General features: G+C 47.3%; 1 long non-coding RNA gene across 1 annotated transcript; it reads left to right on the top strand.

Annotated features, from left to right (window-relative positions):
• Window positions 1-227: 227 nt before the first annotated feature.
• On the top strand, window positions 228-8,122 carry LOC123626094. The gene is made up of 3 exons (XR_006730736.1): window positions 228-398; window positions 689-855; window positions 7,728-8,122. It is a non-coding gene; the product is annotated as an uncharacterized LOC123626094 (long non-coding RNA).
• Window positions 8,123-10,297: the final 2,175 nt, after the last annotated feature.

Below are 10,297 nucleotides of genomic sequence, written 5' to 3'. Positions count from 1 at the left end.
GCGAGGGCGGCCGGCGACCCCCGCTGCGGCTGGCGGAGGGGGCGGCGCGCGGACGTGCGCGCGGACACTTACTCGGAGGCCGCAGGTGCCGCGGGTCCCCGGGGGCCGGCGGGCTGGCGGGCGGACGGCCGCGGAGGGGGAGCATTCCCTGGGAGCCCGCCCGGCCGCCCGCCCCGGCCCCGGCTGGGGGGCAGCCGCTGCGATAAGGCAAGTTTCCTGTGGGGCTCTCGACTTCTCGGAGTTGAAGGCGGCGATTCGGGACGCGGGGTGCCCCTGGAAAGAGTTGAGACACACGGATCTCTGCTGGCCCGCTCCCCTGCTCAGATGCGCGAGCTAGGACGTCGCCTCCCCCGGCTTTGTCCTCTTGGAAAGCCGGGGCCGTAGGAGAGGTGCCTGGGGTGAGGCAGGCCCCGGGGGACTTAAGACCTTGCTTATTACGGAGCTTTCTGCTCTGGAAACGCTCAGTGATTACCAGTTTCGTCGCAGGGCCACGACTTGCCCCGTCTTAAGTAAGGGGAGAGGCCTCCGCTGGCTTTGCCAGAGGACGGCAGTTGAACTTCAAGCCACTCTTGATTTAAGTACCAGGCTCCGACCACGTGCTGCCACTGCACAGATGGCCCTAGCAGGTCTGAAAGGGACTGGTCAGGTCTACCAGGAGCACTTTTGACGTTACTTTCCTCCCCATCAGGCCTCAGAACAGAACTGTGGGGGAACCTACGGTTATTAGGATAACGGAGCCACATCTTTGTGTGCAGCTGCGTGAAGCTGACTTGACCAGAGCCAGAGCACGCCCAGAACGACGCTGGGAAAAGTTAGCAAGCAGTGCCAGAGAGCCCAACACTAGTCATTTCACAGGTGGGGAAACTGAGTCTCGGGCCATACGCTAAATCTGACTCCCACTCATTCTAGTATCAGGCAGTGCCCCCCCCGAGGTTCTGGGAAATGGAGAAACTACAGGCCTTTTCCTGGGCAGATACTTTCACTATTCTGAAACGCGAGCTCCTAATGTGAAAAATGAAGATACCTTGGAGAATCATTCTGAGGATTCTATGGGAAAATACATAAGAGCAGGTCATAAAACAGAGATCTTACACTGTTGACCGTCCTCGCTGTATCCGGTCAACAGATAACGTGCTTCGGGTTACACAGAACTTTTAAAAAATATATATTTGAATTTAAAATAGGAAGATACTATGTCAAACATCCAAATATCAACTGATGAATGTGTATATCCACACAGCGGAATATTATTTAGCCATAAAAAGGGAATGAATACATGCTTAAAGTACTGATACATGCTACAACACAGAGGAGCCTTACAAACATGCTAAGTAAGCGAGGCTGGGTATAGTGGTGCCTACCTGTAGTCCCAGCCACTCCGGAGGCTGAGGTGGGAGGATCGCTTGAACCTAGGAGTTCGAGGCTGCCGTGAGCTATGATCATGCCCCTACACTCCAGCCTGGGTGACAGAGAGAGAGCCTGTCTCTAGAAAAAAACAACAACAAACAAACAAACCATGCTAAGTGAAAGAAGCCAGTCACAAAAGGACAAATATTATATTCCACAAATATATATGATTCCACTTACATGAGCTGTCTAGACTAGGGAAATCTAGAGACACAGAATGCAGATGGGTGGTTGCCTGGGGCTGGGAGGAGCAGGAGTGACTGGCTGCTAATGGGGATGGGGTTTTCTTCTGGAGTACGAAAAACTCCTGGAATGAGTTAGTGGTGATGGCTGCAGAACATTGTGAATGTAGTTAATGCCACTTAATTATACACTTTTAAATGGTTACAGTGGTCAATTTTATGTATATTTGACCACAATAAAAAGAAATTCAAATATCCACCTTCTCTAGAAACAGTAGAAGATCTGCAAACTGGGCCCCCAGTGCCACGTGGCACCCATCAGCTAGAGCCAAGGAGCCCTGTGCCCTTCAGACAAAGCTCTCCGGGTCACCAATGTGTTCACCGGCCACTTTATAAATTTGTGTCACCTGTCTGGCCCCTAAAGGTATTTGTGTTTTTGGTCCCTGATGAAACCATAAAGCTTTCCACAAATATTCTTTATAAATCTAGTATGTCACTTGTAATAGCTTCCTGTCCCCTGCAGATATTTTTCAACTTCTTTCAACAAAACACAGTTGTTTTATAGCCGGTGTCTGATGATTCTAATATTTTAAGTATCCGAGGATCTGTTTCTGCTAGTTCTTGCTCATGGTGTCCTGTTTCCTTGTTAAATGTCTGGTTCCCTTTGACCGTACTGAAAATTGTGTTTTAAAATTACAGGAATAAGCTTTCCTTGAAAGATGATTAACATTGGCTTCTACCAGGCTCCTCAGGTCACTGCTAGTCCAGAATGACCTAAATTCAAGTTCAGGGCTTGTGGTTCCCTGGCCACCTGGGTGATGCAAATACAGGCTATGTAACTGTGCAAGACTGGTTCTCTTACGGCACTCCGAGAGTGCAGTCAGTGTGTGCTGCAGCTGGCTTCCAGGTATGTGCTTCCAGGATGTGTTCAGTGACATCTCGAGAGTGTGAAATCAGCCATGGTGGGGATATTCACACTACGGAAATTAGCAAATGCTGTGTACATCAGGACCCTCCCTCTCCAACCCTCCTGGGGCTGGTTGTTAAACATTTTCTAGCATACTACTGGTGGACTCTCATGGGGTCCAAAATTGTTGTGGGAAATACCTCCCACTTAGTATGAGCCCTGGACTTTAATTTTCTGGCCTCTTGCCCCACAAAACCATTCACAGTCAAGTTCAAATATGCTAGGGTTGGCAAATACCTGCAGGGGAGTAGTGGCTTCCTTGCTGGATTATAGTTCAGCATTTCTTTTCCCTTCAATTTTGGCCTAATTCCTTACTATCTTGTCACCACATGGTGGCCTTTAGGAGGTTTTCAAATACTTTTCCTAGCATTTTTAGTTACTTTCAGCTTGAGAGTTAGTTTGGATAGTTGTTTATCTGAAACTGAAAGTCAAGCTCTCTACAAATGTTAGTTATTATTCTAGACTTGTTAAAAAAGGTAAAATAAAAAGTGATCCCAGGGTGACAGAAGTGAGTTATTTAGTTATGGCTTGTGTCAGATGTCTTACCCTCTCTGTGCCTCATCTGTAAAATGGGGATGAAAATAACACCCACCTCATAGGGTTATTATGAGGACTCAACATAATATCCATCAAGCACCTAGAACGGTGTCGGCACGTAGAAAGTGCTGCGTACCCAAATGTAGAGTCATGCACAGAATAAGGACTTTCCAGCCAACAACAGACCGCGTATACGATGGTCCCATAAGATTATAATGGAGTTGAAAAATTCCTATCACCTAGTGATGTCATAGCTATAGTAACATTATAGCGCAGTTACTTTATTTTTTATTAAATCTGGTGTAGCCTAAGTGTACAGTGTTTATAAAGTCTACAGTAGTGCACAGTAATGTCCTAGGCCTTCACATTCCCTCGTCACTCACTGACTCACCCAGAGCAACTTTCAGTCCTACAAGCTCCATTCATGGTAGGTGCCCTATACCTATTTATTTTTAATCTTTTAGATTGTATTTTTACTGTACCTTTTCTGTGTTTGGATACACAGATATTTACCAGTGTGTTACAGTTGCCAACAGTATTCAGTACAGTAACATGCTGTGCAGGTTTGTGACCTAGAGGCAAGAGGCTATCCCACATTTCCTAGGTGTGCAGTAGCTACGCCATCTAGGTTTGTACAGGTACACACTCTACGATGTCTGCACGTGGACAAAATCGCCTAACAACGCATTTCTCAGAATGTATCCCCACCATGAAGGGACACATGACTATATTTTTGTTAAAGGACCTGTAGGGTCACTCACATCATTATTATATTAATAATCATAATAATGGTTAGATATCATTATTACCTAATGACCCATGGTAGAGACTGAAGTCAAACTACTCCTCTTTCCTGAGTTGCTAAATTCAACTCTTAATCCACTCCTGCTGTTAAGTGTTCCTCGTTCACCACCGTGGGGTGGAGGAGGTTTCCATCTCTGGAACAGAGATGTGTAATTGTGAGCAAACGCAGGCCCCGCTTCGTGCGTCTCTGCATCCTAGCAACTTGCACCAGCAGCAGCACGTTGGATTCATACACAGAGGTGCTCTGGTGTTCGGGAAGCAGGTCATTAGCCAGGCCCAGCAAAGGGGGAAGACCTTGAAGAGAAAGCTCCAACCACAGAAGGAAATACAATCCTCTCCTCTGAGACAGGAACAGAAAGGATATGCTGTGTGTGAAACTGACCATCCAGGCTACCTCCCTCCTTTTACAGAAAAGAAAGCTGCGATCCAGTAGTTTCCCAGCCAGTTAGCACAGTTGTGGCCAGAACTCAGCTCTCTTGGTTGCAGAGATTGTGTATGCCACACGCCTCATAATGTTGACAGTTTGAAATCAGCTACACTGGGAGGATTTATTTACACCATGGAAATAGGCAGGTGCTCCTCCTTCCTCTCCCCCACCCCATGCTGGTTGGTAAACATTTAGTAGCATGGCCTGCTGGAGCCGAGTGGGGTCCCAAATTATTGTGGGGAAGGTGTCCCACCTAGTGTGGGCCTTATCATGAGTTTCGGATGGCCTAGGGAGGCCTTGAAAAAATGTGTGTGTGTTTGCACCAAAGTCTGTAATCTACCTCTCTGCAGACTGTTTTCTTGCTTATAATCACAACTATAAAGCGGTCACCAAATACTAGGAGATTAGCAACTTGCTTATCCATTTATTGTCTTGCCTAAAAGTTGGGCCACTTGAAGTCATATAAAAATAAGATAGTATGGACGGCCGAGGTGGGAGGATCACTTGAGCCCAGGAGTTCAAGGCTGCAGTGAGCTGTGATCGCACCACTGTACTCTAGCATTGGTGACAGAGTGAGACCCTGTCTCTTTAAAAAATAAAATAAAATAAAAAGTAAAAAAAGGTATAGTAGATTTGAAGTGCTTTGAAAGGCTGAGGTGTTCCAAGGTGAAATAATGTAATCCAGAAGCTCTAACATTGAAAGATTTTTTTCTGACTTTTATTTCAAAATATTAAGGGGGTACAAGTGTTTTTGTTACAAGGATATCTTGTATAATGCTTAAAGTCAGGGCTTTTGGTGTGCCCATCACCAGAAGAATGTTCATTGTATGCAACAGGGAAGTTTTTATCCCACACCCTCCTGCCCTCCCCTCTTGGTTTCTCACGTCCTTTGTATCACTTTGTGCCCCTGTGTTCCCATCTATTAGCTTCCACTTATTAGTAAGAACATGTGGTGTTTGGTTTTCCATTCCTAAGATACTTCACTTAGGAATAATGGTGTCCAGTTCCCGCCACGTTGCTGCAAATGATATTATTTCATTCCTTTTTATGGCTGAGTAGTACTCCGTGATACACACACACACACACACACACACACACACACACATTTTCTTTATCCATTTGTGAATTGAAGGGCACTTAGGTTGATTCCACATCTTTGCAATTGTAAATTGTGCTGTGATAAACATTTGGGTGCAGGTGTCTTTTTGATAAAATGACTTCATCTCCTTTGGGTAGATAACCCAGCAGTGGGATTGCTGGGTCGAATGGTAAGGCTACATTTATTTCCCTGAGGAATCTCCATACTGTTTTCCACAGAGGTTATACTAATTTGCAGTCCCACCAACAGCGTATAAGCATTCCTTTCTCTCTGCATCCATGCCAGTATCTATTGTTTTTTTAATAACGGCCATTCTGATAGGGGTAAGGTGGTCTCTCATTGTAGTTTTAATTTGCATTTCCCTGATGATTAGTGACGTTGAGCATTTTTTCATGCTAAAATTGAGTGATTAAACACAGAAAGTCTGCTCCTGACCCAGTGACTTGGAGTAAAGCTGGAAAGCTGGAATCCCTCTACAAACAGGCTCTGTAAATTCTCCGGTCAGGAAACTAGAAGGCTGCCCAAATTCCTTCTCCCTTACTGTCCACATATGCAGTTATTTCGGCTGGATAGCATGTGAATGCCCTTCCTAACTCTGAGCGAACCTCTGGGAGTGGAAGCAGCCCCCACTACAGAAGCTAAAGGGGGCCTATCTCTCTTTTCATGCAGGCAGTTAAGTCCTGGCCGTGGGTCCCAACCTTAGCCATGGGTGGATGGTCTAGGTAGATTTTTTTTTTTTTTGAGACAGAGTCTCGATTTGGTGCCCGGGCTATAGTGCAGTGGCATCATCATAGTTCACTGCAACCTCAGACTCCTGGGCTCCTGCCTCAGCCTCTCGAGTCGCTGAGACTCAGGCATGCACACCACGCATGGCTAATTTTTCTGTGTTTAGTAGAGACAGGGTGTCGCTCTTGTTCAGGCTGGTCTCGAACTCCTGAGCTCAAGTGATCCTCCTGCATCGGCCTCCCAGAATACTAAGATTACAGACATGAGCCACGGTGCCTGGCTGTTAGTTGGTTTTTAAGAGCAGTTTTATTGAGATATAATTCACATACCATAAAAACACCATTTTAAAGTATATAATTGAGTGGTTTTTAGTATATTTGTGGAGTTGTGCAACTGTCACCACAATCAATTTTAGAACTTTTTCATCATCCATAAAAGAAACCCTGTATCCATTAAGCAGTCACTCTCCTCCTGTCCCCGCAGCCTCTGGCAACCACCGATCTATTAATACTTCCTGTCTCTATGGATCCGCCTGCTCAGGATGTTCCATGCAACATGTGGCCTTTGTGTCTGGCTTCTTTCACTTAGCATGTTTGCAGGAACCGTCCATGTTGTAGCATGTATTAATACTTCACTTCTTTTCACAGCTGAATATTATTCCATTATAGAGATATGCCACGGTTTGTTTATCTGTTTATTTGTTGATGGACATTGGGTTGTTTCTGCCTTTCGGCTGTTGTGAAGAATGCGGCGGTGTGGTGCACATTAATGTGCAGGTTTTTGTGTGGTTGTGTGTTTTCCTTTCTCTTGGCTAAGAACCTAGGAAGGGAATTGCAGGATCATTGGTAATTCCGTGTTGGACATTTTCAGGATCTTCCAGACTGCTTCTGGAAGCAGCTGCACCCTTATACGTTCCCACCAGCAGCGTGGGAATTGTGCCACATCCTCACCAACACTTGCTATTGTCTGTTTTGTTTTAGCCACCCTAGTGGAGGGGAGGTGGTATCTCATTGTGGCTTTCAGTTTGCCTTTCATTTCTGAGGGACGCAGGGGCAATGGAGAATGACTCGTGGCAGAAGTGGCCATGGGAGGGCCTGCGAGGGCTAGAGGATTGAGTGCCCGCTGCCGCAGGGCCACTGGCGTCCAGGCCTTCTTGGGTTCCTGCCCATCTCCCAAATCTCCATTGATTTGGGAGTTACCTGGTAGGTCTTCTAGGATCAATGACAGAATGGCTGTAGCCTATGGCCTACAGATACTCTAACAGTGGCCCGTGTGGACCATGTGGGAAAGAAAACTGGAAGAGGACAGGGGACCGACAGATACTGCAGAGGGGTCAGTGGCGAGCATCTGCCGAGGCTCTGCTGTACTATGGGCTGCCTGTGGCAGCCACCAGCGACTCGGTATACATTTAAGTAGGATTGTGCATAGAGGGCAAGATCACTGAGAGCATTGTGGCTGGTTCCATTTTTTTTTTACAATTTTGCAATCCCTGGAAAACTCAGGGTGAAAAGATGCTGACTCAAGGACTTAAAATATGTGGGGCTGAAACTCACCGTGAGCTTTTTTATCTTTGGCTAGTGTCACATGAAGGAACTTCGAGGGCTGGTACCACAGGTGACTTATCTGTGGTCTTTCCTGGGACCCTGTAACAGCCTTTCCCACCTCAGGACCTCTGGACGTAAAGGAGTTTGTTGGACTCATGAGTGGACCAATGAATGAAGACACGCCTCTCTGCGTCCTCTCGTGCTCCCGCGCTGCAGTGTCTGCGCCTGGTGTGCTCTCTGCCACCGAGCTGTCATCTGGGCCCAGGGCACACGTGCTGGCCAGTGGGGTGGGGACAACTCCCATGTGCTTCGATCCGCTCACAAGGAGCGTATACTACTTGTCGTAATTAAACTCGTCCCCCCAAAGGAAAAAACTCCACTGGCTTTAAAGAGTAAGATATGAAAAAATAAACACTATGTTTACACTGACGTGTCTTCTGACTTCCAATCAACAAAACAAGAGCGCGCGGTGGGGTCAGTAACCAGAGATGGGCCCCTTCCACGGAGGCAGCGCTTGCCCAGGGCTCTCACCGCACCCCGGCCCGACCAGTTCCTCCCGTTACCTACCGCAGAGCCGCCCTAGGCACGGTGTACTCAGGAGGACGGGAGCCCGGGGGACTGAGATCCCGCTACCAGCTAACTGTCCAGACACTCGGTATTGCACTGCCCTGAAGAATGTTGCATCAACCGGTTTTTCTTTCTTTTTTGTTTTTCAATTTTCCTTCACCGCTAAGCTAGCAGGGGTGGTTATGTGACATGTGAGCAGGGTGGCAACTTGCTGTTGATTCCCAGTGCCCTGTATCTATTTATTACAATCAATTTGGAAATAGCTGCCCGCAGGGGAACTGCTGGCCAAATCTCTAAAGAACATGCTCGAGCCGGAAAAACACCAGTTGTCTGAGGCAGCCATAGCCCGAGGACACAGATGTTTAAAAAAAGACCTTTTTTGTTTGTATTCCTCGGAGCACAACAGCGGGCCGCGTCTGCACGGGACAGACATAAGTGAGGGGACCCAGGTGCAGCGGGCACTGACTGCTGGAGAACTAACTGAAAGGTGCGGGGCCGACCATGGAAACAATTCAGGGTGACTGAGTCAAAAGGGTGGCACTTGCCTGTAGTCCTAGTTACTCGCGAAGCTGAGGCAGGAGGATTGTCTCACCCCAGGAGTTCCAGGCTGCAGTGAGCTGTGATCGCACCACTGTACTCCAGCCTGGGCGACAGAGCAAGACCCCATCTCTTAAAAAAGAAAAAAGAAGAATGGTACAGATTTCGTTCTTTAAAAACGTTCTCTATGAAATGGTTTTAGATTTACAGAAGAGGTGCAAAGATAGCACAGAGCTCCCACAGACGTGTCGCCGCTATCTCAATGCGAACGTCTTACACAACCGTGATATGTTTATCAAAACTAAGAAATTACCATTGGTGAGACACTATTAACTAAATGACAAACTAATTTATTTGGATTTCGCCAGTTTTTCCCTAACATCCTTTTTCGGTTTTAGGAATGGTGCAGGTTCCCACACTGCACTGAGGGGTTGTCTCCCTGGGTCCCTCTGGTCTGTGGGGGTTTCTCAGTCTTTTCTTGTCTGTCGTGGCCTTGACCTTTTTCAAAGAGTGCCGGTCAGGTATTTTGTGCAGATGTGTGCATTTGTGGTTGGGATGAGCAACCTCGGGCTGTGAGGTAGAGTGGGGTGGGTGAACCACGGCCCGTGGGCTGGATCCAGGCGGCTGTGTTTGTGTGGCTTACAAACTAAGAATGGGTTTCATATTTTTATATGGTTGAAAAAAATCAAAAGAAGAATATTTCATGATATGTGGAAATTCAGTGTCCACAAGTAAACTTGGTCAGGACGCAGCCACAGCACTCTCCTGGTTGCTTTTGTGCTGTAGCGGCAGGATCACAGAGTCCAAGAGGGACCCTTTGGCCCAAGGAGCCTCAATATTTACTCCCTCTGCCTTGACAGGGGGAGTTTGCCAGCCCTGACGCCGAGGGTCCTGTGAGGACCTGGCATTCACCTTAACTGAAACCCAAGTCAGCTATTAAATGAGCACTGATGCTTCGAGTTCACTCATTCTGTCGTTCCACAAATGTTTGTCGAGGGCCCATCGTCAAAACTAGGAGAGATCTCTATTTGAGCAAATGTTAACTCTTGTTCAAACTCTGGGATTGGGAGAGGTTAATTCTCACCAAATGTCTTCCCGGTTCCCAGGCACAGTTTCTGCCTGTGATAATAATAGCTGCTGTCATATTTTGAGTGCTACCCTGTGCCAGTAACGCTTTACTTGCACCGTCTCTTTTAATCCTCGCAACCACCCCAGGAGCTGTTCCAGGAGGCAACTGAGGTTTAAGAGCTTAGCCACACCTCAGGGCACACAGGTATCTGTTAAATGGCAGAAGCAGAGCAGGAGCCCAGCCAAGCCCAGGGCAGATGCTGTGCAAATCAGGCACTCACTGCTCAGGGGGTCAGGGCTGGAGCAGAGACTGGGGCTGGGGGAGGCTCTTGGTGGTTCCTGATCTAGAAGTAACAAACCAGGACAGCTAGCCAGAGGCCCTGTCTGAAACACACAGGATCCTTTTCTCAAAGGAACATCATAATGTGCTTT

Source organism: Lemur catta, chromosome 21 (genome assembly GCF_020740605.2).
Source record: "Lemur catta isolate mLemCat1 chromosome 21, mLemCat1.pri, whole genome shotgun sequence".
Classification (NCBI taxonomy): Eukaryota; Metazoa; Chordata; class Mammalia; order Primates; family Lemuridae; genus Lemur; species Lemur catta.
Note: the sequence above shows the minus strand (reverse complement) of the source record. Positions and strands in the feature narration are given on the sequence as shown.